Source organism: Arvicanthis niloticus, chromosome X, assembly GCF_011762505.2.
Source record: "Arvicanthis niloticus isolate mArvNil1 chromosome X, mArvNil1.pat.X, whole genome shotgun sequence".
In the NCBI taxonomy this organism is placed as follows: domain Eukaryota; kingdom Metazoa; phylum Chordata; class Mammalia; order Rodentia; family Muridae; genus Arvicanthis; species Arvicanthis niloticus.
The window spans coordinates 21,489,485-21,516,992 of NC_047679.1; the positions used below are offsets into that span (position 1 = coordinate 21,489,485).

The following is a 27,508-nucleotide window of genomic DNA, read 5'->3' on the forward strand; positions in this document are numbered from 1 at the left end:
CCAGAAAGGCTGAACGACATAAAGGCTATTTTTAGAGCCTCTGGGTTGAGGCCACTTCAGATAGCTTATATCTTGGGATGTACATGGGTGTCAGCAGGGACATGCCTCATCCAGCTGAGCTTTATATCAGCTTGTGTCCTAGAGGGCTATCTTTATGTTTAATGGCAGAAGTCCCATTTTGTTTTCCTCTGGGTACATACCTGTGTGATTAGTCCTATTGATTCCAGTGCTTCCAGAAGAGTAGAAGAAATGATGTATCTGTGTTTGGGTTTGCTGTGCCTGGATTGCTAGCTGCAGGACAGAATTGCAGAAAAAGCTATCTAAAAGTGTGATCACTTCTTAGCAATCTTACCTGGGGCATCTAGAAAGGTTTTTATTCCCCAAGAAAGTTGCTTGTTTTTCGCATTGCTTAATTCATTGTCAAGGGAAAATGGCATCAATCTAAAACCTCTCCAACTTTGTAGGTAAAAGAATAAATGGACCAATTAAAAAGACAAGATGGCAGGCAACAACTTCACATCCAAATTGAGGCTGCCACATAATTTCCCAAAACCTGTGAGATAGCAAAGGTTTTCTTTCTTAAAAATAAAAAGAACGGGAAAAAAAGAGATTAGAATAAAGAAAATAAAGAATATTTTATGACACGTGAAAATCATATGAAATTCAAATTTCTGAGTCTGTAAAATACAGTTTTACTGTAAAAATGGCCACACTTATTCATTTACTTATTATCTAAGAATGCTGTCTCCCTAGCCCACATTAACAGATATGTCACAAATATATATGAGGCACAGGAAGCCTAAACTACTTTCTGTCAGATACTCATAGGACAACCTGATTGTATTTCTTTTTTTTTTTTTTTTTTTTTTTTTTTTTTTTTTTTGGTTAAGCCAAATTTATACAAGCCCTAAATAATATCCAAAGACTTTCTCTAATAACAGAGTTGTGATTTCTATGAGGCTCTCACATGCTTTCTAAGGAGATTTTCAGTGCACTGAACTGGAAGCCATGCATGCCTTCTATGTTTCCCTGATTCTGAGAAAGTTGTTTGGGAAGATGTGTTGGTCATGTAACAAACTTGTGACCATTGAGGCTTCTAATCTTTTGTGTCTGGGGAAATCAAAGTAAAGGGATGGCCCTTAAGCAAGAAGAAAATTCTGGGGAAATGGCTCTGTCGTTTTATAGCTCTTTCTGTGTGAACAGCAAGCCTGAGGATCAGGGTTTGAATCCCTAGAACCTAAGTAAATAATAGGTAAGCATGGTGGTCCACCTGTAATTGTAACACTTGGAAGAAAGTTACAGGGAATCCTGATAACAAAATAGCTGACTAGACTAGCCACATGGTGGAGGATGAATAATGAAGACCTAGGATGTTAACTTTGTGTCTTCACAGGCATATCCACACAAACACATGTACATACTACATGCATACTCATACTCACATGAAAAAGGACAGGGAAATGAACTGTTAGCATTTCTTACCCACTCAGTATTTCTAATTGATAGAAGTGTGAGACATATGTTTGAACAAATCATTCTTAGTTCTCTTCCTTAGAGCACAGATTATTTTATCCTGGTGCTTGCTCTAGATAGCCAATGCATAATCTCTTAGAACTTACACTGTTTACCAATCAAGAAGCCATCAAATTCCCATCCTTGTTTCCAGCTTCCTCACCTCAAGTGAAAACGATGTATTGACAAAGACTGGAAACTGTGTGGTGATTAAGGTAGTCCTCTTCATCAAGGGTTTGAAAATCATCATTCACTATCCTATTACTACACCATTCCACACATTCCAACTGTACCATAGTTTTGCCAGTAGAAAAGCATCCTAAGTCAGAAATCTAAAAAAGCATCCCAAATGTGTCTGTCCCTCATTTTCCCAGCCAAGAAGCCAGTTATTCTAAGTATTTAGTGAGCAATTTCAATTCACTGAGACTATTCTATTTTTCTTCTATCATTACCTTTAATTGTGTGCTGTTCAATCATCCCTGACTGTCCATTAATACTATATTGGGCAGGACCCACAAACACCCTCACTTGGGAATGACCAGTTTGATGCTCCAACATACAGCACTCAAACTCCATCTCCTCTTCTTTCTTAAAAAAAAAAAAAAAAAGTTGGATTTGTGCCTACTAAACCACATCCTCCATTTCCTTTTTAAAACATTGTATATTATATTCTGGTATAGATTGAAATGCCCACCCCCACCCCACCCAGACATGTTCACTTTTACATGGCACTGTTAGCAAATGGTGGTACCTTTAAGATGTGGGTCATCTTTTAGTTATTTCTGATAACACTGTAACCAAGTAGAGAAGAAGAAGCAGCTAAAAGGAAAAAGAAGTTTGCTTTTGGCTTGTGGATTGAGATGATATTATGAGAAATCTGTGGTGGTGAGAGGGACTTGTGAGTCAGGAAGCAGAATAGGGGCATGACTATGGGAGAAGAGTTGGTGCCGTCTTTCTTCATTTTCTTCATTCCAGGACTCTAGCCCATTAGATATTCCAGCTAGCCTCTCCCCTCTTAATCTACTATGGGAAAAATTCCTCACAGATAACACGAAAAAATGATGCCTCAACCTTCTTCATGCTGCCACCCTCTAATGTAGTTCCTCATGCTGTGGTGACCCCTCCCTGACCTTAAAATTATTTTTGTTGCTACTTCATAGCTGTAGTTTTGCTACTGTTAAGAATCATAATATAAATATCTGATACACAGGGTACCTAATATGTGACCCCTGTGAAAAGGTTGTTCAACAAGCAAGGGGTTGCAACCCACAGGTTGAGAACCTCTGCCCTAGGTACGTTTTCAACTTGTAAACTCAGTAAAAAAAAAAAATTTATCACTATAGGTATTCCCATGAATGGAATATTAGTACCCTGTCCTCTTCTTTATCTGCTTCTCAGCAACTTTGACGTAAATAGACCCCACGACATTATGTGCTTCTGTCACATATAGCTGCCACAAATTCAAATCAATGTGGCTGTCCAAATGTGGGTTAAGGCCTCTGAAACTATGAGGCAAAATACATATTTGCCCTCTATGTTTCCTTTCTTCGATATTTTGATATAGCAATAGGAATCCAACAAGCAGAATGAGACAGTTCAGATACATTAAATCTCTTTTCGCCTCAGAAATTCCTGGCCCCTCTGAAATGAAGAACATGTGGAAAAATAAAATTTAAGTCATTTTTATTTCAGCACTTCGGGTAGAATCATCCCAGGAAGCTATGGTGCTCTTCTGCCTACTAGTCATTCCTGTGCCCCCTCTGCATTTTCCACACCTACATGCTTCCTATGCTCATATATGAAGCTTTTAGTGGTAAAAAGCAGAGGTACTGATGAAGCCCTCCTATTACATGGTACCATCCTTTGGAGATCTGAATTCAGTGAAATCTCTCTCTCTCTCTCTCTCTCTCTCTCTCGCTCTCTCGCTCTCTCGCTCTCGCTCTCGCTCTCTTTCTCTCTCTTCCTCTCTCTTCCTTTCTCTCTCTTTCACATGTGTGTGTAACTTTGTGTGTATGTGTTTCTTATTTTCTCAGTCAGATCATCTGAATAAGACAACACAAAACTCCCATCAAGATAGCGACTTGAGAAGAAAACATAAAGTCACAGCAGAACACCACCTATCCAATAGCACCACAGTCATCTTTTCCATTCTTTACCAGTTTCTCATTAAAATTGAGTAAGTAGAAGGAAAGATGTTGTGCAGGTAGATAGGAGGTATCACAGTCTATTTCTCCTCCTCTTAGAAACTTCTAAAGAGTCTCATTCACTTGATGTTCATTTGATAATGTAGTCCTTGTATCCTTTTGCAAATATGCCATAGATAGATGAGAGAGAAACACTTCTGATGTGGAAGGGATATGATATGAATTATAAGTACTATGAGAAAAAATACTTTACTCCTTGTGCAATGCTTGGCTCTTGTGTGATGGGCTTGATAGTTTATTAAATAGAATTTTTTAAAAACACCATTTGAAAATTACAGACTTACTTGAGTCCCTTCATGTTTTCCTTCAGCTTAAAAGTCTGCAAATATATATTTTATATTTATAGTTATTGAATAGATACCTCAGAAAACAATTTTTTACTCATTTATGAAATATGTATATACTGTGTTTGTGCTTTATATAATAAATGGACTCAGGTAATGGTAATGCAGGGATCAATGAAACAAACGCCAACCCATTATTGCACTTGCAATCTTGAGTACGATGAACAATGACTTCAATTAAAGTTGTTTATTAAGACAGACAAGCATCCACATTGAATGCATAAAGGTCATTTGAAAGGAATTTTTCTAGTGGTTAAAAGCCAGGAAGTCTAGAAACAATTGAAACAGTAAACATGTGATCCTAATGCATGCTGTCTTTTTTATTGAAGGACAATACAGTTATCTTTATAAAAGTAAAGAGATACTTTATTTTAGAAAAATAAATTTAAGTACAATGACACAGTGCTAACCTCAAACTCATTAAACCCAAAATTTGAAAATTTTCATGCATTACAAAACTTCAGTGTGCCTTCTCATGAGTTTAGTCATTCGTCTGCCATAATGTGTACTGACCTAAAAGTTGAGCTCTAAAAAATAATCTCCTCAGCCAGTATGTGGTTTAATGTCTGTATCTTACACAAGATAAATTCCCCTTCTGTTTAATAAAATATCCCATTTTCTAGCCAGTAAGGAAATTCAGGAAAACACTCATCATTTTAATAACACTATAAAATTTTCTCCTTAAATATTGGCATCTATTTGCTTGTCTAAGTGGTTTAGTCTTGTTTTGTACCCCCATCCCCACATTGTAGCATTTGCTTATGAATGTGTTTTTGTTGTTTTGTTTTGTTTTCAGATATATTCTGTTTTTTATGGATTATTTCATTATCATTTGGCCACTCTGTTATAGACATTTATTATGTTTTGTAAGAAAATGAGAGTTTCTTGGAGACCAATTTACTGCTATAGTAACCATATTACTTTTTTTCCCATGTCATCTCAAGAAGTGCTATAATTGCTGCACTGAAATTAGATAAGTGCCATTCATTTTATAGTTTTCTAAGTTGTTAACACTAACTTATACTTTATAGTCATTGAGGAGACAAATCTCTGTAAAAACCTGTGCCCTTTACAAATTACCATATCCTTCCTTAAAATCATAGAACCCAGGGTCACTGTCTTTGACCTTTCACAATTAAAAACAACTTAAAAACATCTCTACATTTTGTTCTAAAACAGTATGTACTATAATTGCTCATAGAACTCTTATGACTCATGCCTCATTCTTCCAAGGAAGGCCAAGCCATTAAATTTATTGGACTTCAACAGTTATTAAGCACCAATTGCATATATCATGTAAGCGCTGAGCATATACAGATACAGAAGGCATGATCCCTGTTCTCCTGCTGAAGATTTCAAATTGGTTGGATTGTATTTATGACTATGCAAAGTAGTAGAAATGTTTTCTAGGAAGATAGAAGGACAAATAGCAAAGAGTAGCCATCAACATTGAATAGAAGGAAAGGTCTGTGTATGGATAAATGATTGTAAAATAGCTTCCCTTTGTTCCTGCAAATGCCAACTACTTCTAATGAGTACTTTTTGCCAAGTTGCAGATATAGACAAATTTATTGTCTGTGAGACTGTCCTGAAGCACAACCTCAAAATTTGTCCTTCAAGGCAGTAGTATAAAAACTACTATCTCCTTTCAGATCTAATGCACTAGTCTTTTTAGACTAGAGGTCCATTGTAGAGCTTGAAGAATGTCATAGACGTCTCCTTCCATCCTAATATATATAATGTTTGTTCATAAATAGAATAATATTTCATAACCATGGAAGCCAGTTCCACTTTTAAAGCCTAGTCATCAAACTTTAAAAAAATGTTTTCCCCTTGTTGAGTACCAGAAGGTAACAATGAAAAGCCAAACACAGAGGAACACAGTTCTAGTCTTTATAACATAGCTGTGGGAGACATAAAATACCAGTCTCATAATAAGAAGATAAAATCTGAAATAGGGGACTTGTCCCTGCTTCTACCAGCCTCTGTAGAAGGGCTGATAATTACTCCTTCGTCTGCTTTCATTTATTTGATATGATGACTTTTTTGCTGACCTATAACAATGAGCATTTAGCTGTAGAAGGCAACTTAGGTTTCTAAGACAGTTGCTGTTTCTAAACTATTACTCTGGGATTACAAATAAATCCCAAAGGCAATAGGGTTAATTTAATAAGAAAAGTAATTGGAATGGAAAAACGAATAATGATAGTTTTCTAACTAGGTGTTAACAAACTGTCTAATAGTTTTTAAAGAGGTCTTCTGTGTTTTGGGGGGTTTGTTTCTTTGTTTTTTTGCTTTGTTGTTATTATTGTTCAATAGTGGAATCCACAACCAAAAGTATTTATTGAACCTTTGGAATACACATAGTGTTTGTAAAACTATAGTAGAGCCCAGGATTGAGGAGGAAGAATTTTTTTAAAATAGACATATTCATGCCTATTTGGCTAGCTAGATTACTTACTATGACTATCTACTGATCCAGAAATACCCATTTTTTTCCTATGGATTTATCTAAACTTTTGCTTTGTGGAGTTATATCTATTCATACCTTGGATAACAGACCTGTTGACCTCAGAAATCTAAAGTTATCCATGAGTTATCTTCAACCTCTCTTAACTAATCTGGTAATAGTTATGCCTGTGCAGACACCTTCACGAGAAGACAGGTCAATGCATACCTTGAGAGATGGGCCTGTTGAACTGTGTCCCATATATTCTCTCACTACCCCTAACTACAATCTAGGAGCAGGCCTGCTCATCCAGTGGCCTTCTAAGTCACATGTCTACCTATGCCTCCAAAAGCTGGCCTGAGAATCTAAGTCACAACTGTGAACTAAAAAATAGTTCCATGACAAAATTCCAGTACTTTCATCATATATTGGAGACATTTCTTCTCATTCAGAGACCTGTGCCATGACGTTGTAAGAACCATTCCATGATCCTGCTGTAATACCTTATACAACGTCCATCATCTGGAAACAGCTATGGATGTCAAAATAGACCCTTTTCTAAATGTAAGCCCAATTGACAAAGATCTTGGGAACAATAAGTTAGCCCTGGGTCTAAATAGGACCCATACTGTCCAAAGATCCTGATAATAGGATTGCTCTGGATCATGCTGCAGATTCTGAAGCAGTCAAATTCTGTAGCTCCAGTGTCACTTGGCTGCCATCCCAGTGGTAATTCTACTAGCCTGCAAACCAACAAGAAAAGGTTTTAGTTACTGAAGCCAGTCTATAAAAATAGGAAGAAGTATTTGCGCATTCAAATGCACAGACACCAACTCAAGGCTGCAATATCATACAGAATCAGGCAAACATTCACCATCAAAGAAGACTAATGAAGCTCTCTATAGCAATCTCCAGGAAATGGAAGTCTATAGAAGGCATGAAAACAGATTCAAAATAGTTATCTTGTTGCATGATCTTAATGAGATGCAGGTAATCACAGACTGCTAAATGAGACCAGGAAAATGATGAAAGAACAAAATTGTAAGTTTAATATATAAATATTTCATCAAAAAGCATGAAACAAGTGAGCATGGGGACACACACCTGAACTCAAGAATTTAAGGGGTGGTTACAGGAGGATTGGAAAGCCAGAATTTTATATCAAGTTTGAAGGCAGCCTGCAGCCTGGCATACATTAGATCCTGCCTCAAAAAGAAAAAAAAGAATAAAACAGAAATAACAAAACTACAAAGCTAAGCAATTCAGTAGAGAGATTCATCAGCAGATACAGCTATGCAGAAGAACAAACAAACAAACTTGAAAACAGGTTGTTCCAAATCAGTTAGTTTAAAGAACAAGAAGAAAAGAGGGTAAAGGACAGAAATCAAAGCATACTATCAAAAAGTATCCACAAATCAAAAGCAAGTTCAGAAACAGAGGAAGAAAAGAATAGAGGAACCATATAAGAGTCTGAAAACAATGAGCAAATTAGCAGTAATTACTCCTTACCAACCAGTAATGAGTTTACATGCAAATAGATTAAGTTCTCCAATCAAAAGATAGGGTAACTGAGTAGATTAAAGAAAATGAGATCTACCAAGATTCTATCTACAAAGAGACTCACATTACCTCTTTAGTAACAGGCTGAGCTACAAATAAAGGGATAGGAAGTGATATTCTATTCTAATGTAAACCAGAAGAGATCAGCAATGACTATACATCCTGACTCTAAATCTCTCATATGAGCAAATATATCTCATTGAAAGGATACAGTTATAAATATATATGCACCAAATATTAGAGCACCTAGATATACAGCAATATTAACATAACTGAAAGGAAAAAATAGAGGACCAGGAGCAGAAAAACATGTTCAAGTGCTTTTTGTCTCTTTCACAATTAATAGATAAAGCCTAATTTCTGGTGTAATAAATAGTATTAGTGAGTAAGGTCTTTAAACAGTGTTTGATTCATAGTAGCAAAGCCCTCTTACAAGGGTTTAAGGGCTCTTGTAGGATAGTAAAAGTTTTAAGAGAGGTCATTCCTATCATAGGTCCTCTTGCCTTTTCTTCTCCTATTATGGGGTGGTGCATTGAGAAGGACTTCACTAGATTTTGCCACATTGATCTTGAACTTCCCATCCTCTAGAAATTTCAGCCAATAAATGTATATCCATTCTGAATGAAGCAGTCTGTGGTTTTCTGCTACAAATAGCACAAAGTGAGCTAAGACCCATGGTGATGATAGTCAATACTGTGCTGCAGAGCTAAAATCTGCTAATGGAATAGATGGTTACTGTTATCACCCCTACATACAAAAGATCATCACTTTGTGAGGTGATGGATGTGCAAACTAAGTTGGCTGTAAAGGGTTTTTTTTACAATTTATATGTACACACACACACACACACACACACACACACACACATATATATTGCATCAAATAGATCTCAGTGAAATGATAAAAAGAGTCAAAGATGAATTACTATTACTTTAGTTAATGAGAGACAAAATTATTATTCTACTGACTTTCTTGGTTGAGTAATTAATATGTGTGCACAATCTGTATTAATTAGGGTTACTGTTGCTGTGATGAAAAACCATAACCAACAGCAACTTGGAGATGGGGAAAGAATCCCCCAATTCATCATTGAAGGAAGTCGGGAGAGGAACTCCAACAGCTTCTGGAGGCAGGAGCTGATGCAGAGGCCATTGAAGAGTGTCGCTTACTGACTTGTTCTTCATGGCTTGCTCAGCCTGCTTTCTTATTGAACCCAGAACCAACAGGCTAAAGATGGAAGTAGTCACAATAGGCTGAGCCCTCCCCAATTATTTGCTAATTAAGAAAATACCTTACCTGTGAGCTGCAGCCCTCTGACTCTTGGCAATGGGAGTAGGGGTTTCTCTGATGCTTTTGCCAGCTCTTGGGACTATTTTTCCTCTCAGTGGATTCCTTGCCCAGCCTTGATGTGAGGGCTTGTTCCTGGTCTTATTATATCTTGTGCAATTTTCAGTTGATGTCCCTGGGAGGCCTGCTCTTTTCTGGGAAGAGAAAACTAAGGTGGATCTGGGGGAGAGGGGAAGTGGGGCGGGGCATAACTGGAAAGAGTGGAGGGAAGGGAAACTGCAGTCAGGATGCATTGTGTGAGAGAAGAATAAATAGAAGAAGAAAAAAATGCCCTACAGCCAGATCTTATGGAGGCATATTCTCAAGTGAGGTTCCCTCCTTTTGTAAAACTAGGGCTTGTGTCAAGTTGTCATAAAACTAGACATAAAACTGGCTACTTTTATATCAACTAGTTTTAAAATAGGAATGTTAGTAGAATAATTCAAATAAGAATGCTTAAAAGAAAAACTTACATCATCCTAAAACACAAACATCCCTACCTCCCCCGAACCATGGTCCAAGTCACCTCCACTGTTAAAGTCAAAGGTCTGCTTAATTTTTAAGAATGGCTTTTTTTTGACATTTCAGAAAAGACATTGCTTGATAACGCTGCAAATTGATAGTGGTTGAGAATCAACATGTAATCTATGTCCTTATTTTTATAATACACTTGCTAAACATTTATCTTCTTTGTATTGAGACAAGCAAATTCTAATATGGTGCATACTTTTATATGTTAAAACATTTAGTGTATATAAACATGCATGGATCCACAGGTTACCTCTAAATCACAGACAGGATAGCAGAAGCACCAGATGATGCAAGACCTACACAAGATCCCAGAGTGAGTAACTCATAGCTTCAAATCCAATCTGCTCCTGGATGAAGGCTTTCCAACCATTTACCATACACATTCCTAATATCTGCTCTGTGAGCAAGTATTGTGTACTGTGATTACAATTTAAAAAGGGGACTTGAGGCCGGATAGGGTTGCAGCACTTGCCAGGTGGTCAGAGCAGGGAGGAAAAGATACAGTGGGAATGGAAGAAATCCAGTTCAAACTTCTAGGCCCTGGTATTCTAAAGAGGGCCAAGCATGCTAAACCCTCCTTACATGGTAGGGCAACCAAACAACAGAGCTTGAATTGTCCTTTACAACCTGGTCTTATCCCATAAGACACATAGATTCACTCTATTTGGCACTGATCACACACACACACACACACACACACACACTCACACAGCCTGCCTCTTATTCTAGATTTGCCAAGCAGGGAGTGCTCAGGAGTGCCTTCTTGTTTCAGTCAATGGGAAATCAGCAAGATTATTAAGGGGGGCAAGGAAGAGTGAGAAAGGCTCCATCTAAAAATCAGCTCTCAGCATGTCTTCCTCTTTATCAGTCCCTCTTCCTGAAGATTATAATGGGAAGTCAAATCTCATCGTGTTCTAGAAGCACCATGTCTATAGAATAGATTAAGAAGGTCACCTTCCTGCCTAATTTCAGCTGGTCTGAGGTGCATCACGGTTTTACTTAGTGAAATAACAAAGCAAAGGACTCTACTAAACAACCTGCCCATAAAATATGCATGGTGATATATGATATAATAAGGCCTTGTTAGAGTAAGAGCAGCAAGCACTTTCACTAAAAACACAAAAGAAGCAGCCCCATGCTATGCTGACATTACAAATTGTGGTTTTCCCTAATTCACACTTGCAGTATACATGCTTTCTGACAATTGCAAATTGCAGGCCCTAAGGAGAAAGAGGTCAGTGGTTCCAGAAAATGTAAAGTATGAAAAAATATTCTGATGAGGACAAAAGAGGAAAAGGAACCTAAGTTCCTAGTTCATAAAAGCTATAACAACCCATAATGATGAACATCAGGATGAAAAATGTCTTCAGCTAGATTATTTTAATATCCTTAGATTTTGTTAATGACCATCTCCCACACCCTCATCAAATCTCTCTTTATTATTTATTATGATAGTTTTTGAGTAGCTCATGTGTATAAAATAAATGTTTAGGTTTGAAGAACCAGAACTAATTTAAATCAGGCCATGTTTGCAATGATCATGTATACTTGCCATTATGGACTGTCATAACATGTTACTTATATTAAGCAAAAAGTGATAGAAGATAAATATTATTTTGTCATGCCTTGGAACTATATAAATTGACAACTCATTGCCCGCTCTTTCTCTAAGTAGCTGAAAAGACAAAATATAAGTGAATACATCAATAACTTTTCTCATTGCTGTGACAAAGCACGTAACAAAAGCAACTTAATGAAGAGTTTATTTTGGCTTGAAGATTGATAGGCAGGGTCCATCATGGCCATGAAAATGAGGTGGCTAAGAAAAGCTCAAACTGGGATGGTAGAAACTAGACATGCCTGGTCACAATGCATCAGCAGAGAGATAAATGCTGGCACTTGTCTGGTTCTTCCTTTCTTGTTCAGTCTGTGATCCCAAACCCACAGGCTTCTGCAACCCATATACAGAGTGTATCTTCCATCCTCAGTTACGTTTTTCTGGAAATGTCCTCACAAACACTCCAAGAGATGAATCTCCTAGGTGATTCTAAAACCTACCAAGACTAACCACCACAATTAATAAACCTCTGGTGACAGTGTACATTTTTTGCTGTGGTTAGAACATGCCACAGAACAGTATATAAGTCTTCTTTCTAAGAGATGGTTAGTAGAATGTCTCAGGAACTCAAAGCTAGAGGCTTATTTTACAGGTTTCACAGTAGATGGAAATGGTAGGCAAGACTCCCAGCTATATAGTCTGATGTTTTAAAGTGTGTTGTTATTCATATCTAATCTATAATAAGCCATCACTTTTTTTATATCCACATTCCTGTGCCCTGTCAGTTCATTCCACTTTCTTCAGTGCTGACGTCAGATTTATAAGAACCTACTCCTCAGGAGTGTCATCTGTCCTCCATAATTTCCCAAGATACCTTGGTGCCAATCCACTCTGTGTTTGGTAATTCATAGAAGAAATGGATCGTGGTGCTACTCCTTAATTGTTGCTTTGAATTCTTCCTCAGACAACTTCTCTGTCATCCCAGATACACTCACCATTCCTGAGCCAAACTGAGCCAATCCTCTATGGAGCTAATTTCTTCCAGAACCTGCTCATCACAGGGATCTGACTAGGAAATAAGGTTCTTTAATTACACAAGGCTGTCTGGGGATTCCTAATTAGTTCTTCCTCTAGAATTGGCTTCTGAGAAGATGGGGAGCATGCCTGTCCTTTCATAGACCCTGAGAAGTCTATGCCTTTGTGCTTGTCCTAGAACCACCCAATTTTCCCCATTGATAGATTAGTTCCTTTGTAGGGAGCATCATTCTTTATTCTGATTCATTGGATATGCTTCTTAGATTTATCCTGACTTCTTCAAACCCAGATATTCCCTTACTTCCTTCTGTGAGAACGTGCTCCTCAAATTCCTGCTGACCAAATGGACAATAAAAATCTAAGTAAACAAGCAAAGGGTTTTATTATTGTTTGGTTGTTGGATTGGTTTCTTGGGTTGTTGTTGTTTTAGAATGAGGTTGGCTTGAGTGAATCCCTGAGGGTCAGTAGGAAAAGGAGAAAAAAAGAATGTTCTTGGAAGAGGAACTAAAGAGAGTATTTCAAAATACCACTGAACTAACTTAATGAAAACATATCTGTTATTGTACCACTCTGGGTTCCCTAGTAATAGAACTGGGAACTCATTAGTTGTTCAGATCATGAGGCTGCCTGCCACAGCAACAGCAATCTGCCACTGAAGGCCTGAAGGGGTTTCAGTGAGCTGCTGGTTTTCAAAGCCTATTGGAAGTCCAACAAAGCTGGATTCTCATATCAGCAAATGAATGTGGCAGCAACAAAACTAGATGAACTTGCCAGGGAGAATGAATGCAAGTAAGCAGAGGCAAAACAGTTTTTTGTTTCCATCTTCCTTTATCTTCAATGGTAGCCTGTGTTTAGAATAAGTCTCTCTGCTTCAGTAATCTGATCAAGAAAATCCTTCACAGGTGTTTCCTGCTCTTTGTCTTTTTGTTGATTCCAGATTCAGTCTGTCTGACAACTAAGATTAACTAGCACAGCTATAAAAAAAATTAGAATCATGTGAACTTGTATTCTATGTGTACATTTTGGCAGTCTGTGACCTTGGGAAAAGAAGTTGATTTTTATAATTCCTGCTTTCCTTGCCTTGTACAAATTACCTAAATCACAGTGAGGCAAGCTTTAAGCAAACTGTGAGTCTGATCAGCACTTAATAAATCAAGATTGTTGTTGTCCTCATCAACGTTCTCATCAGCTTCATCACTATGTAGTGATTTTAAGCAAATTGCATAAGTCTCAGATCTTAGTTTCTCCATCTATAAATCTGCCTATAATTTCTAAGTCTTTGTCTAAGGATCAAATTGGAGGGCACGTTTCGACTTGTAATCAGTTAGATCATTGTGGGAGAGGCTGTCATTACTGCTCTTGAAATTGTAGGGTAGGGAAATTGAGCACAAGCCTGAACATCCAATCAAACCAACGAAAAGAACCTGGCCAGGAATCTAGTCCTTTAGGATAAAGAGAACTTGAGTAATGATTAAAAGTCTCTGAGACACAGGCACCCAGGAATCACCACTGTGGTACTGGAAACCCAATGCTTAGCATTGAGATGAACTGTGGGAACATAATAGGATGGTAAAAAAAAAGGTAAAGCCCTTTACATGGTGACAGGAATAAGAATGTTCTGTCATATAGGTGAAGGAGGGTGGCCAGAGTCAAGACTCTTGGAATGTGTTATGCAGAGATGAATAGAATTAGAACAAACTACATTGAAGCCCAAGAAATCTTTTTCTGTAAAAGGACCAGATAGGAAAGGTTTCAGCCTATGTGATCTAGTCTCCAACTTCATTCTGCTATTTGAGCACAAATAATTACCCATAAATGATATGTAACAATTATTTTTGCCATGTTCAGGTAAAATTTTAGTAACCAGATCAAAGAAAACAGACTGGAGAGATAGTTCAGAAGGGAAAGTGTCAGCCTTGCAGGTGTGAAGACCTGAGGTCTACCCTAGAGCCCATGAAAAAATAGCTGTACTAGTGTGTTCCTATAATCCCAGCCCTGGAAAGGCAGAGACAGGTAGATCTCTGCAGTTTGCTGGCCACCCAGTCTAGCCTAATAGGCAAATAACAGGCCAGTGAAATACTTGGTCTCAAAAATGATGGTCAGTACCTGAAGAGTAACACCTGAAATAGGCAGTCCTCTGACCTACACATAGAAATGCAAGTGTGCTCACACAAGTACACACACAGACACACTCACAGACACACACACACACACCCCATATAAATCTGCACACCCACAAACACCACATAAATGAAGACATGAAAGATTTTTGTTATTTCTTGCCATCAGCTGGGTTGGGGTTTATATTAAACCTATTTTTCAAAATTCTTGGTTTGCTTCATTAAGTCATTTATTTGTGCTCTTTCTGATCTCGTAATATAAGCACTTAGAGCTATAAGCTTCCCTCTGAGGACTGTTTTTAATATTTCACAGAGACTGCGCTATTTTGTGTTTTAACTTACATTTAGTTCCAGAAATATTTTGATTTCTTTCTTGATTTCTTCTTTGACCTTTTCATCACTGAGTAATAAGTTGTTTGATTTCTCTGAGTTTATAGACTTACTGGAGTTTCAATTTCTGTCATATTTAAACTTTATTCCATAATGATCAGATAGGATACATTGGAACTATTTCAGCTGTTCTATATTCACTAAGGTTTGTTTTGTGTCCCAATATATGGTCTATTTAGATAAGCTTCTCTATGTTGCAAAGTAGAATGCACATTCTTTGGTAGTTGGGTAGAATATTTATCTGTTATGTCTGTTTGATGTATGATGCCATTTCATTCTGATGTATCTCTGTTTACTTTTTTGTCAAGATGACTTAGCTATTGGAGAAAGTAAGGTATTAGAATCACTTGGAGGTTTTGTGTTTGTCTGGCCCTTTGATACTGTTAGTACTGTTTTTATAAACCTTGATGTACCAGAGTTTGGTCTATCTGCAGTTTATAGTGTGGTATTTTCTTGATTAGTCAATCCCTTGATTAGAATGCAGTGATTCCCCTTTGTCTCTACTAGTTAGTTTTAGTTTAAAGTACATTTGCTTTTCAGATAGTAGGATGGTGGTGCCTGCTTGCTTCTTGAGTCCATTTACTTGGAATACTTTCTCTCTGAGGTGATGCCTTTCTTTCAAGCAAAAATGAGTTTGTTCTAGATAAAGGATAGATTTTGTTGCTTAAAATACACTAGCCTGTGTCTTTTGATTGGTGCGTTGAGGCCATTAACATTTAGAGTCAGTTATTCTTGAACGGTATGTAGATTGAAGTTATTTTGATGTTCTTGGTTGGTTTATGGTCTTAGGTGTACTTTATATTTCCTTAAATTATACCTTTGTTTGTTTTCTTTCTAGAGTCTCTGGGCTGGGCTTATTTCTGTCTTCCCTTCAAAGAATTGCTTTCAGTATTCTGTTTAGAATGTTATATTGAATATGAATTTTTGTAGGCTGTCTATAAAAAAACTCAAAAAAAAACCCCAAGGAGTCAAGAAAGTGAATGACCCAATTAAAAATAGGCTATGTATCTAAACAACAAGTTCTCAGCAGAAGAAACAAAAAAAAATGCCCTAGAAATACCACAAAAAGTGTCCATCATTTTTAGCAATTAGAAAAATGTGAATTAAGCTGACTTTGAGATTTTATCTCTCCTCCATCAGAATGACTAAGATCAACAAAACAACTGAGAACAAATGCTAGAGGGGTTGTGGGGGAAAAGGAGCCCTCATTCACTCTTGGTAGGAATGCAAATTGGTCCAGCCACTCAGGAAATAATTATGGAGAATTTTTTAAACTAAATCTGCCATATGACCCAGCTGCCATTTCTTGGCATATGCCCAAAGGACTTAACATCCTACCTCACAGATACTTGCTCAGCAGTGTTTATTACCATATAATATACAGGGATGGAAACAACCTAATTTTCCTTCAATCAATGAATGGATAATGGGCATGCAGTATATATACACAATAGAATACTGTTTGGTTATAAAGAAAAATGAGGCAATGAAATTTACAGGAAAATGGATTGTCCTAGAAACAGTTCTATTGAATGAGGTAACCCAAGCCAAGAAAGACAAACACAAAATGTTCACAAAATATTACTCCAAATCTTGTTCCAAATCTTCAGATCTGTTTATACAACATGGAGTAGCCACAGAAGCCAGAAATGCACAAGGGTCCATAGGTGAGGAGAGGGGCTTGGGAGGGAAATATCAGGATAAAACTGATATGAAGTAAGAAATAACAAACAATGGAAAGGGGCCCAACTGAGGAGGCAGTCAGTACATAAGAAGGCAGAAAACCTCATTTTGAACATTTGGTCAGGCTAGTCCTAAGTGACTTCAAAATCAATATAGAGTATTGGTAGAACTATTTGACGTAAGCCTCTATTGCTGAAACACCACACACTTAGGATACATCATCAGATGATCCAACCTGAAAGCCTCCTTCCTGAGGCATAGCTTCCATGGTACCAGAAAATACTATGCAAGCTGTTAAGTGTATGAAGCAATTAGTAGTCCCATCCAACTGCAGCACCTATGAACCACAATAATAGCCAATATGACAATATATCTGTAAAGGTGCTGGACACAATACAAATCAATATAGCATAGCAGAGTCCAGGCCAAATGAATGTATCTATATCACAGCTCCTGTATCTTTGGCTCAGGGAACATCATGGAATAGGAGTTGGAAAAATGTAAAAGCCAGAATATGAGGAAGTTTTCTGTGAAAAAACTTCCAAAAAAAAAAGCAGCATAAGCAAGACGAAAATATGGCCATTATTAATGGGAATGGTTGCTGGGCCTGGTTGGGCACACCTTTAATCCTAGTACCCATAATACAGAGGCAAGCTGAACTCTATAATTTGAAGGCCAACCTAGTTGGCAGAGCAAATTCCAGGTCAGCCAAGGCTACATAGCAAGACCTTGCCAAAAAAAAAAAAAGAAGAAGAAGAAGAAGAAGAAGAAGAAGAAGAAGAAGAAGAAGAAGAAGAAGAAGAAGAAGAAGAAGAAAGAAAGAAAGAAAGAAAGAAAGAAAGAAAGAAAGAAAGAAAGAAAGAAAGAAAAAACAAGACAAACAAAAATACAAACCTACATGCTAACATGGAAAGGAAATATTTTCATAGTTCATAGGTTCCCACCTCTTGACCAAAACTACAAGCAACTAATGACAACTAAGAGAGAGAGAGAGAGAGAGAGAGAGAGAGAGAGAGAGAGAGAGAGAGAGAGAGAGAATTAGCCTCTCACAGGGATGGCACCCCGTCTTGGTGATCCAATACAAAGTGGTTAGCCAGGAATCCATATATATTCAAACAACAAAGATGGGTTCACCAGGTTCTATTTATACACCTGAATACCCCACTCTGTGTGTGTGTGTGCGTGTGTGTGTGTGTGTGTGAGAGAGAGAGAGAGAGAGAGAGAGAGACAGAGACAGAGACAGAGACAGAGACAGAGACACGGAGAGAGAGAGACAGAGAGAACTCTAAAAGAGGCTATCAACTTGATTGTAAAGAGTAGACATGTTGGGGGAAGTACTTCAGCTAGAGAGAAGGAGAAAAGGAAGAGTGATAGAATTCTATTTTAATTAAATATACACAAAATAAAATTAAATGCACATATTAATATAAAAATTAAAAGAGAGATGAAAGAACCAGATTTAGTCCTCATGCCTTGTTGACTCACTTCAGTGAAACTTACAGAAACCAGAGCTGAAGAATACAAAGGATACAGGTGCAGGAAAAATTAAGTGGAGACATTTTGCTTGAATAATGATAAAGATAAGGCAAATTTATTTTTTAATAGACAGTAGACAAACAGAAGAAACAGCAAGCAAACAAAAATAAACAGCACATACTTTTTTGGTGGATTTCCATAGTCGTTCCAGGGAAATATCTTTACCCATTGTTGAGAGGTCAATACAATGTTATTATAATCTATACTATACCTGTCATTATTTGCAAGCTTTGTCCCCACTCTGTGTGGTTCTTAATGACAAGAACCAGTACAGGGGAAATACTATAGCTACAAATGCAAAACTAGGCAAAGACTCAGTTATAGTTGAAAAACATGGAGGCTAGAACATTTGTCACTGATTCTCTTGGTAGACAGATATCTCTCTTTTAATGGAACACATACAGGACCATGATCGAGATCCTATCCATCTTGTAGCTTTAACACAAAGCTCCCAATTAGTCCTTGCCAATTGACAGTTGAAAAAGAGAATACAAAGACACGTGGAAGGGGTTACTGGAAGGAGTGGACAGAACTTTTATTCACCTTTAATTGGCCAAAAACCAGACAGACTCTACCTTCTCAAGAAGCTACATGTAGCCTGCCTAAATACCCAGTGAGTTTGGGGATCAGGATTGCCAAGCACATAGCTACGCTCTACTTGGATCTTATTTTAATCATGCATATTTGCCTTTGTGCCTATTCTGATGCTCAGCTCTAAATTGGACAGAATGAAATGTTTGCAGAGAGAACACCTCTAAATCAATTTAAAACCATTCACCTTTAAAAAGATGACTGCAATTTATCTTTGGAATCAAATCAAAGATAATTGATCCACTTTTCAGCCATTGTACCCAAAGCAGGCCCATTGTTTGTTTCATGGTTTTGGCTGCATTGATTTTACCCTTGACATAACATATGTTCCAAAGATCTCCTTTACTCCATCAGTGTCATTCACTGCATGATCTCCATCTGCCTCACTTTTATTAACTTCATTGTTCTCAACCTCCTCATGGCACATAGGCTCCATTCATTAAATGAAATGTTCAGTAAGTTGTTTAAATCATCATTCCAAAATTAAACTGCTCCTATGCTGTCCTAATTCTGTGTCAAATCACATACACAAGATAAACAGAATCATGTGTATGCCTACTGAACTCTAATTTTGTATTAAATTCAATTCCTAGAAAACAGCAATATACCTTGCCCTTTTTGCAAGGATTTTTAGGGATTTATATTTATTCCTTAATGTGTGTCATTTACATCAATGTACAGATAAGCATTTTTCTCCTCTCCTATCTGTATCATTATCCAAGCAATATAATTTCCCTGCATCCCCTTCTTGTCATTATGCAGAGATGTCATTAAGCCCAAGGAGATACTTGCCTCTAGGCTAAAGAAGATTCTAGTTCTATACTAGGAATTTCCTGAGCAGTTTTTTTTTTGACTACATACAATAGCTTTGGAGTCTCATGTTCTACACAGTTGGAGGGAGAGATTACAGGCATTCTATATGGTACTATTTATTTATTTTTGTTTTTAAAGACATGAATATTTATTATATACTGCCAAATGTTTCATTGTGTATAGTCATGAGACACAAGACACTATTCTTTCCATGCCTCCCTCCCCTTCCTTTTTCATACCACCAGTCCCTTTGTTTCCCTAGACAATTGCACTTTGACATTCATGTCAAATATTCATAGATGGTTTGGTATACCTATATAACATCTTGGAATCTCAAATGAGAAAGAACATATGTTTGTCTTCCTGAAATGGGCTTAACTTGCCTAAGATGATGGTCTTCTGTTGCATGAATTTTCCTGCGAGACACATGACTTTATATTTGATGACTGAAAAATAGGTTCTTGTGTATATAAACCACATTTTCTTTTTCCATTCCTCTGTTGTTCCATACCTAGGTTGCTCCCATAGTATAGCTATGATGAATGGTGCTACAGTAACCATTGATGTACAAATATCTTTGTGATATATTGGTTTAGAATCCTTTGGATAAATACCCAGGAGTTTTAAAGCTGTGTCATGTGGTACTCCTAGTATTATTATTTTTTTGAGAGGCTTCCATTAGTGACCTTTATACTGGCTGAAAAAGGCTACATTCCTACCAGCAATATACAAAGTTGCCTTTTTCTCCACATCTTCATGGACATTTATCATAATGATTTTATTTTATAACTACCATTCTGACTAGGGTAAGGTGAAATATTAGTACAGCTAAAATTTTCATTTGTATGATCAGTAGTTAGGCTGAACATTTTTGGGTTTTGGTCATTTTTATTTCATCTTTTGAGAACTGTCTATTCACTTTATCCTGATAACTGATTGGGTTGTTTGACTTTCTGATGGTTAGAGTTTTTTAATATTCTAGATATTAAATATCTAAGACCATTCTTCTTTATAGACAGCTGTCCTTCCATGGAAAACTACTGAAAGTCTATGAACCCTTTTGATAAGTGTTGGTGATACTCTTCACCAATAGAATTTGCCCTTACTCCATTGAGAATTCTACAAATGAGGTTAAACTACTACAGATGTTATTAAAACGTTCCATTTTAAACATACTGTGATTGATTAAAAAGAAAGCATCACACCCAAAGAGACATAGTTTCTTAGTGGGTAAGAATGTTCCAAGATGGGGCATATTCAAGATATGGTTGATAAGAGAGAAAAGAGATAAAAAGGCAAGCTCTGTCCTAGCACCCACACTAGGGGTAGAGAGCAGGAGGTGGCAATAATCGAGATTTGCTCTTTTCCTAATGGGAACTGAGATGGTGTGATAGCAGACACTACCAAATGGGTTTATACACTAAATTGAAAGATGTGTATTTAGGTGAGGATGGGCCCTGTAATACGAATTAGTTTCTATCTCTGCAGAGTCCTGCAGAAAAGAGTACTTTGAACAAGTAAGAGGTACAAAGAGATTTTGTGGTCTCAAGCTACTTTTGTGCTAGCTTGTTTTTTTTCCTGTAAGCAAATGCTGCTTAAAGAAGTACTCAAACTGAATTTAGGGGTGACGAGAAGAAAGAGAAGGAGGGGGAGCCAGGAAAGAAGCAACCATCAATTATTAAGCTCTCCTCTGGGCAACATAGACCTGGTCTTTGCGTATCTCTGTGAGTGGGAGTAACTGGCCTCCTTTACAGTTGAGGGAACAGCATTAGACAAGTGATGTATGGAACTCCATATTATACTAAGAAGTTATAGAATTATTTCAAGTGTAGGTGAAAAATACTTGAGAAGGTCATGAGGTAAGATATACATCCATATACATATGGCATTTTGAATGAGAAGACCTGTGTAGAGAGATAACAGTGGGGTGGGTATAGGAAAGAAGTGAGACTTATCTCCAGAGGTAGTTCAATAGGTAGTCCCAAGTTGACTTTTAGTGACTGCACGAGTGACTGGTTGTGATTCACCACTAGACCAGTAATTCTCAGCCTGTGGGTCACAACCCCTTTTGGAAAAGGTCAAATGACCTTTTCATGGGTCACCTTCAACAGTCAGAAAACACAGACATTTTTTATTACAATTTGTAATCATGGGAAAATTACAGTTACAAAGTATCAACAATAATAATTTTATGGTTGAGGGTCACCACAACGTAAGGAGTTGCACTAGACAACCCATTCTGAATGTGAGACAAATGTGAGGCAAATGACCGGCATGAGGGAGAAAGCTTCCAAAAATAAAACTCAGTCCAGTGAAAACTAGAGACACAGGAACTGGGAGGTTGCTCAACGGTTAAAGCACTTTTCCATATAAGCATGAAGAACAGAACTTGGATCAGAAAAACACACGAAAAGTGCTAAGTTTGTACAGTAGCTCCCCTGCAATCCTAGCCTCAAAAGACAGAGAGAAGATCCTCAAAGACTAGCAGTATCAGTGAGCTCTGAGTTCAATTCTGACAACTGGCTTCAATCAGCATGGAATGAAAAGTGCTCTCTGACATCAACCTCAGGCTTTCACAGGCATCCACATGTGTGCACATGTGCACCCCCACACATGGGCCTGTATGTACGCAAAACATGAACACATACACACACACACCTATAAACACATGAAAAATAAGGAAAAATCTAGAAATGGAATATGATATTTGGTCTAAATGGATTATGAATTAAATATTCTATATATGTTATGTGATTTTGGTTTAGTATTAGATAAAATGTAGAACATGAAGAAAATAAAGTCTGCCATTATTAGTGCTTCCATTGTGCTCTAAATACATTCTGATTCCATGTACAACCATAGGAGATTGTATCTATCAAATGGCTCTTCTTCTAGATATGATTTCATTTGTATTTCAACACTTTTACTTATCAGCCATCTGCATATTTTAAATCTGTCCTTTTCAACTGCACCAAGTCACACACCACTATACTGCACGTACTTAAAAGCTGTTAATAGGCCATTTGATAGCAACATAAAAGATTGTTCATATAATCATTTCCTTCATGCAGTGATATGGGAGACAGAAACATACCAAAATTGTACATCTTGACAATTGATAGAAGCAATTGTGATATATAATTATTCCCAATAAGATTTCACTTGAGTAATGTCATCTTTGCCTTTTATGTCTTCTCTTTTTAAATTCTACGCTAGTATGATCTAAGTTTCAAACTTAGAACAACTAAGGGGCAGTTTTGTGGTCATGTCTGTGTCAAATAATAAAGGATCCATAAGATAAAAGTTCTTTTAATTCTTCATTCGTGGAAGAACTTGTTGTCACTATTAGAATCCATTTTTCCTTTTTAGCACCTTGTTCCTGCTCTATTTATATTTTTATGAACAGAACAGTCTCCACCTCTGTGTCTAATAAATGGGATTGCTTTGTGACCTGAGTACTCTTGGATTTTTAAAAGAAACATGTCAAAGCTAAATTTTCATCACACGCTCTGAATCTCTACCCCAGGGTGTTTTCATTTATATTTAATGTGAAATCAAGGATATTGGAGGTGGAACAGATTGTTCTTCATTGAGTACAATCAACAGTATCAGCTCACTTTGAATTCCAGAAATAACATTTGGAATGTTCTGGTAGAGCACGTCAGGGTATCTGGGTAGCTTGGTCCTTGGTGATTTCAAAACTGAATCAACTAACATGGCAACAAAGGAAACCAAGGAAACCTCTCTTGAGATTTATAATAAAATAAACAATTCAGGGAAAGCTTCTAAAAGTGCAGGGTGGGTGTGTGTGTCTGTGTGTCTGTGTGTCTGTGTGTATATGTAATTTTTTTTCTTTATAAAAACCACATTTCTTATCCTCTTTAATTTCCTGCCTGTATTATGTTTCTTAAGCACAGTGAGTTATGAGTTTCTATTATTTGACAAGGCAACACAATATGTGAGAAGCCCTTAAAAGTAGTCTTTCCCTATAATTTCCTCCACAGGAACCCTTTCTTTGGGTTCTCAAATGTGCAGTAATACCTAAAGTAGTGTAGCTGTGATTAGTAAAAGCCTGTTAGTCCGAAGTAATGGAAATACCATTAAAGATGCCTTAAGACATGAAGCCCATTGATTGACTGGCCAACTCCAAAGGATGAAAGGCAGATCTGGCCAGGCATATAGAAAAATGGATGGAGAGAGTTGTATTTCTTAGGAATCTTTCATTTTTCATCGCCTTTTTTATTTTTGTGTATTGTTCTTTTAATCTTCATTTCATTAATTTCTTTCCTGATCTTTTTTATTGGTTATTTTATTTATTTACATTTCAAATGTTATCCCCCTTCTGGCTTTCCCTTCCACAACCTCTCTATCCTAACTCCCTCCCCCTGCTTCTATGAGGGAGCTCACCCACACACTCCCACCTCACTGCCCTGGCATTCTCCTACATTGGAGAATCCAGTCTCCACAGGACCAAGGGTCTTTCCTCCCATTGATGCCCAACAAGGCCATCCTCTGCATTATATAAGCAGTTGGAGCCATGGGTCCCTATATGTGTACTCTTTGGTTGGTGGTTTAGTCCCTGGGAACTCTGGGAGGCCTGGTTGATTGATACTGTTCTTTTTCCTATGGGGTTTCAAACCCCTTCAGCTCCTTCAGTCCTTCCCCCAACTCCTCCATTGAGTCCCTGTGCTCTGTCCTGTGGTTGGCTGCAAGCACCCACATCTGTATTGGTCAGGCTCTGGCAGAGCTTCTCAATGGACAGCCATATTAGGCTCCTGTCAGCAAGCACTTCTTGGCATCAGCAATAGTGTCTGGATTTGGTGTCTGCAGATGAGATGGATCCCCAGGTGAGACAGTCTCTGGATGGCCTTTTCTTCAGTTTCTGCTTCACTTTTTGTCTCTGTATTTCCTTTAGACAGGAAAAATTCTGTGTTAATATTTTTGAGATGGGTGGGTGGCCCCATCCCTCAACTGGGGGCCATGCCTAACCTCTGGATAGAGTCTCTACAGGTTTTCTCTCCCCTTTGTTAGGTATTTCAGCTAATGTCATCCCAGTTGGGTCCTGGGAGCCTCTTGCATTCCTGGCATCTGGGACTTTCCCCAGCCCCCTCTGCTTATGATGGTCTCACCCTCCAATCCCCAGGTAATCACCTTCTAAGTAGTATTATGACTATTCACAAACTCAAGAGTTATGTTCTACCAATTTCACATTTCTTAATCAATCCACTAAGTCAATTCTTCAGAACATTTGGTAGTCCAATATTGTGACCTTCACATTTAAATAAATCTTATTTTGAGGCCATTTTGTGGTAGAATATGCTAGATGGGAATAATAGGTTTCTCCAAAGAATTGGAAACAACAAACCTGGCTCCTGTGATCAGAGGAGTAAAAAACAGCATGGCAAGCTGTCTGCAGGTTACCTAGCCAGAGAAGTCTGTAGCCTGATACAGATGAAGACGCTAGAAGCCTATAAGATAGGTAGGCCCATATTGTTGGCTCAGGCTAAGGATGAAGGCCTAGGAAATGCAAGGCTACTAGTGTCAGTCTAAAATACAAGGAAGCTAGAGCCTTATATGCTTGAGCAATAGCAGGAAAAAAAACCATCCCATTCCAGAATGAAGTGCTACATGAGTCTTTTTTGCTCTTTGTAGCTGTTCCACCTGTTATACAGTACCCGAATCACTCTATTCATTGACCACATGCCATGATTCTCTGGAAATACCCACAGATACATGCACAAGTAACATTTTGAGAATTCGAAGTCCCATCAAGCTGACATACAAAATTAACCACAGGGATCAGCCAGAAATAGATTTTGTGATTGTCCCTGGAAAAGGGAATCCAGGAAAGCCCTGTTATGATTTTCAGCATCTACACATGGGGAAAATTGGTTGAAAATGCAAGTCTGATAGCATTATTAAAAGAAAGGTTGCAGGGTTTTTCTAGAAATATTTATTAAAGGTAACTGTGAAAAGAATCCTACATGCAGAGAACAGTACAGTCAACCTATTTTCTCACCACACAGCTCGGAAGTCATTAACTTGGAGCTTCCTCAGCCTTAAGTGACAATGTAACAAACCCTAGATGTCACATCTTTCCTTGGGTAATACTTTCTTTTGTATCTCCAAAAGGACCTAAGCCCTCACCATAAGAATTTCCCACAACATTACCATCATACCTTACAAATGGAAAATATTGCCTTCATAATATTGAATATCCAGTCAGGTAAATCTCTTCCTTGATCTCAGAAAATAACTTGTTAATATATGTGAATCCAGATCTACATAAGGTCTATGTATCAAGATTGTTGCTAAACTGTCTTAAGATTTTTTTAATCACTAGTTGCTTTCCATTTCTTTTATTATTCAAGACACTTATATTCATTGAGAGGTTATTGTGCTAGTTGCTGTTCTATTGTTATGAAGAGACACCATGACCGTGGCAGCTCTTTTATAGAAAAGCATTTAATTGGGGCTTGCTTACAGTTCACAGGTTTAGTGCATTATCGTCATGACAGGAAGTATGGCAGCATCCAGGCAAAAATGGTGCTGGAGAGGTAGCTGAGACTTCTACATCCTGATCCATTTGCAGAGAGACAGACGCTGGGCTTCAAATGGGCTTTTGAAACTGCAAAGCCCTACTCCTCAAATGACACACTTCTTCCAGTACCTCTTAATCCTCCTAACCATTTTAAATAGTGCCACCCCCTAGGGACTAGGCATTCAAATGTATGAGCCTATAGAGGTCACTGTAATTCAAACCACCACACTTATTTAAAGGTTATTAGGCTATGGCTAGTCTCAGAGCCTGGATTCTGTTGACTGCATCCATGAGGGCCATTTCATATTAGTCTTGCAAGAGTGTGATGGACTTCTGTACGGAGGTGGCTATGGAGACTCAACTTGGCAATTTTCAGTTAAGTAGAAGCCTACTCTAACTGGCTGTTTTTCTTTCAAAATAACCCAAGTAGTTTTTGTTAGTATAATAAGGATCAACTTCTGTTTTTGCTGCTTCATGTCTGAAAACAGTAAATTCTCCAAGGATTCATTATTCCCATTAGTGGGAACTACCATTTAATGATGTGAATGCCAGTATGCTTATTGATAAGAGAAGAGCTAAATAATATATGAATACTGTTTATTACATCAGGAGTCCGCACAGATGTATACAATTTAAATTCAGGGCAAAAGGTTTCTAGATAGCTGGAGAGATGGTTTAACAGTTAAGAGTTAGGATCTGGGAAGAGTTGGGGGGGGAGAAGCCATGCCTCCATCTCCAGGTAGTTGCTGAGTGTGGAACCCAGATCCTATGAATGCTAGGCAAGTACTCTGACAACTTAGATACAGCCCAGCCCTAAATCTTTATTTAGCTTGTTCTCAAATTGTAAATCCCAATTTTCAGTGATAACACCATTATTGTTTGGTTCCATTACTCTCTCTCTCTCTCTCTCTCTCTCTCTCTCTCTCTCTCTCTCTCTCTCACACACACACACACACACACACACACACACACACACACACACACACACTGCAATCTCTGAGCATCAACAGTACCAAAAATAGCTTGGTTACAGAATACATTGAAAATAATAGGACTGGGAGATGTCTCTTTAGTTAAAACACCTGCTGCACAAACCTGAGCTGAGGACTGGTGTTCAGATCCATAGAACCCATAAAATGTCAGATGCTGCATATGGCTGCTCACCTGTCAGCAAGACCTGGGTTTGCTTAAGAGACCCTACCTCAGTGCATAAGGTACAAAAGATCCAGGGAAGAGTCCCAACACCAACCTTGGGCCTAAACACACAAGCAAGACATATGCACATATATTCATATATACATATATATGCATGCAT

The 27,508-nt window shown here is 37.8% G+C and overlaps 1 protein-coding gene and 2 long non-coding RNA genes across 8 annotated transcripts in view; 1 reads left to right on the plus strand and 2 right to left on the minus strand.

Moving 5' to 3' along the window:
• The window catches only part of Frmpd4 (FERM and PDZ domain containing 4), a 617,514-nt gene that overhangs the window by 492,599 nt on the left and 97,407 nt on the right, over positions 1-27,508 (plus strand). The window lies entirely within an intron of this gene.
• LOC143435516 (uncharacterized) lies at positions 5,937-9,576 on the minus strand. The gene is made up of 2 exons (XR_013105887.1): positions 9,366-9,576; positions 5,937-7,252 (listed from the first exon to the last, which is right to left on the minus strand). It is a non-coding gene; the product is annotated as an uncharacterized LOC143435516 (long non-coding RNA).
• The window catches only part of LOC143435608 (uncharacterized), a 60,827-nt gene continuing 55,268 nt past the window's right edge, over positions 21,950-27,508 (minus strand). The window contains exon 3 of the long non-coding RNA XR_013106084.1: positions 21,950-24,561. This is a non-coding gene — a long non-coding RNA (uncharacterized LOC143435608). The remainder of the gene's footprint in view (positions 24,562-27,508) is intronic.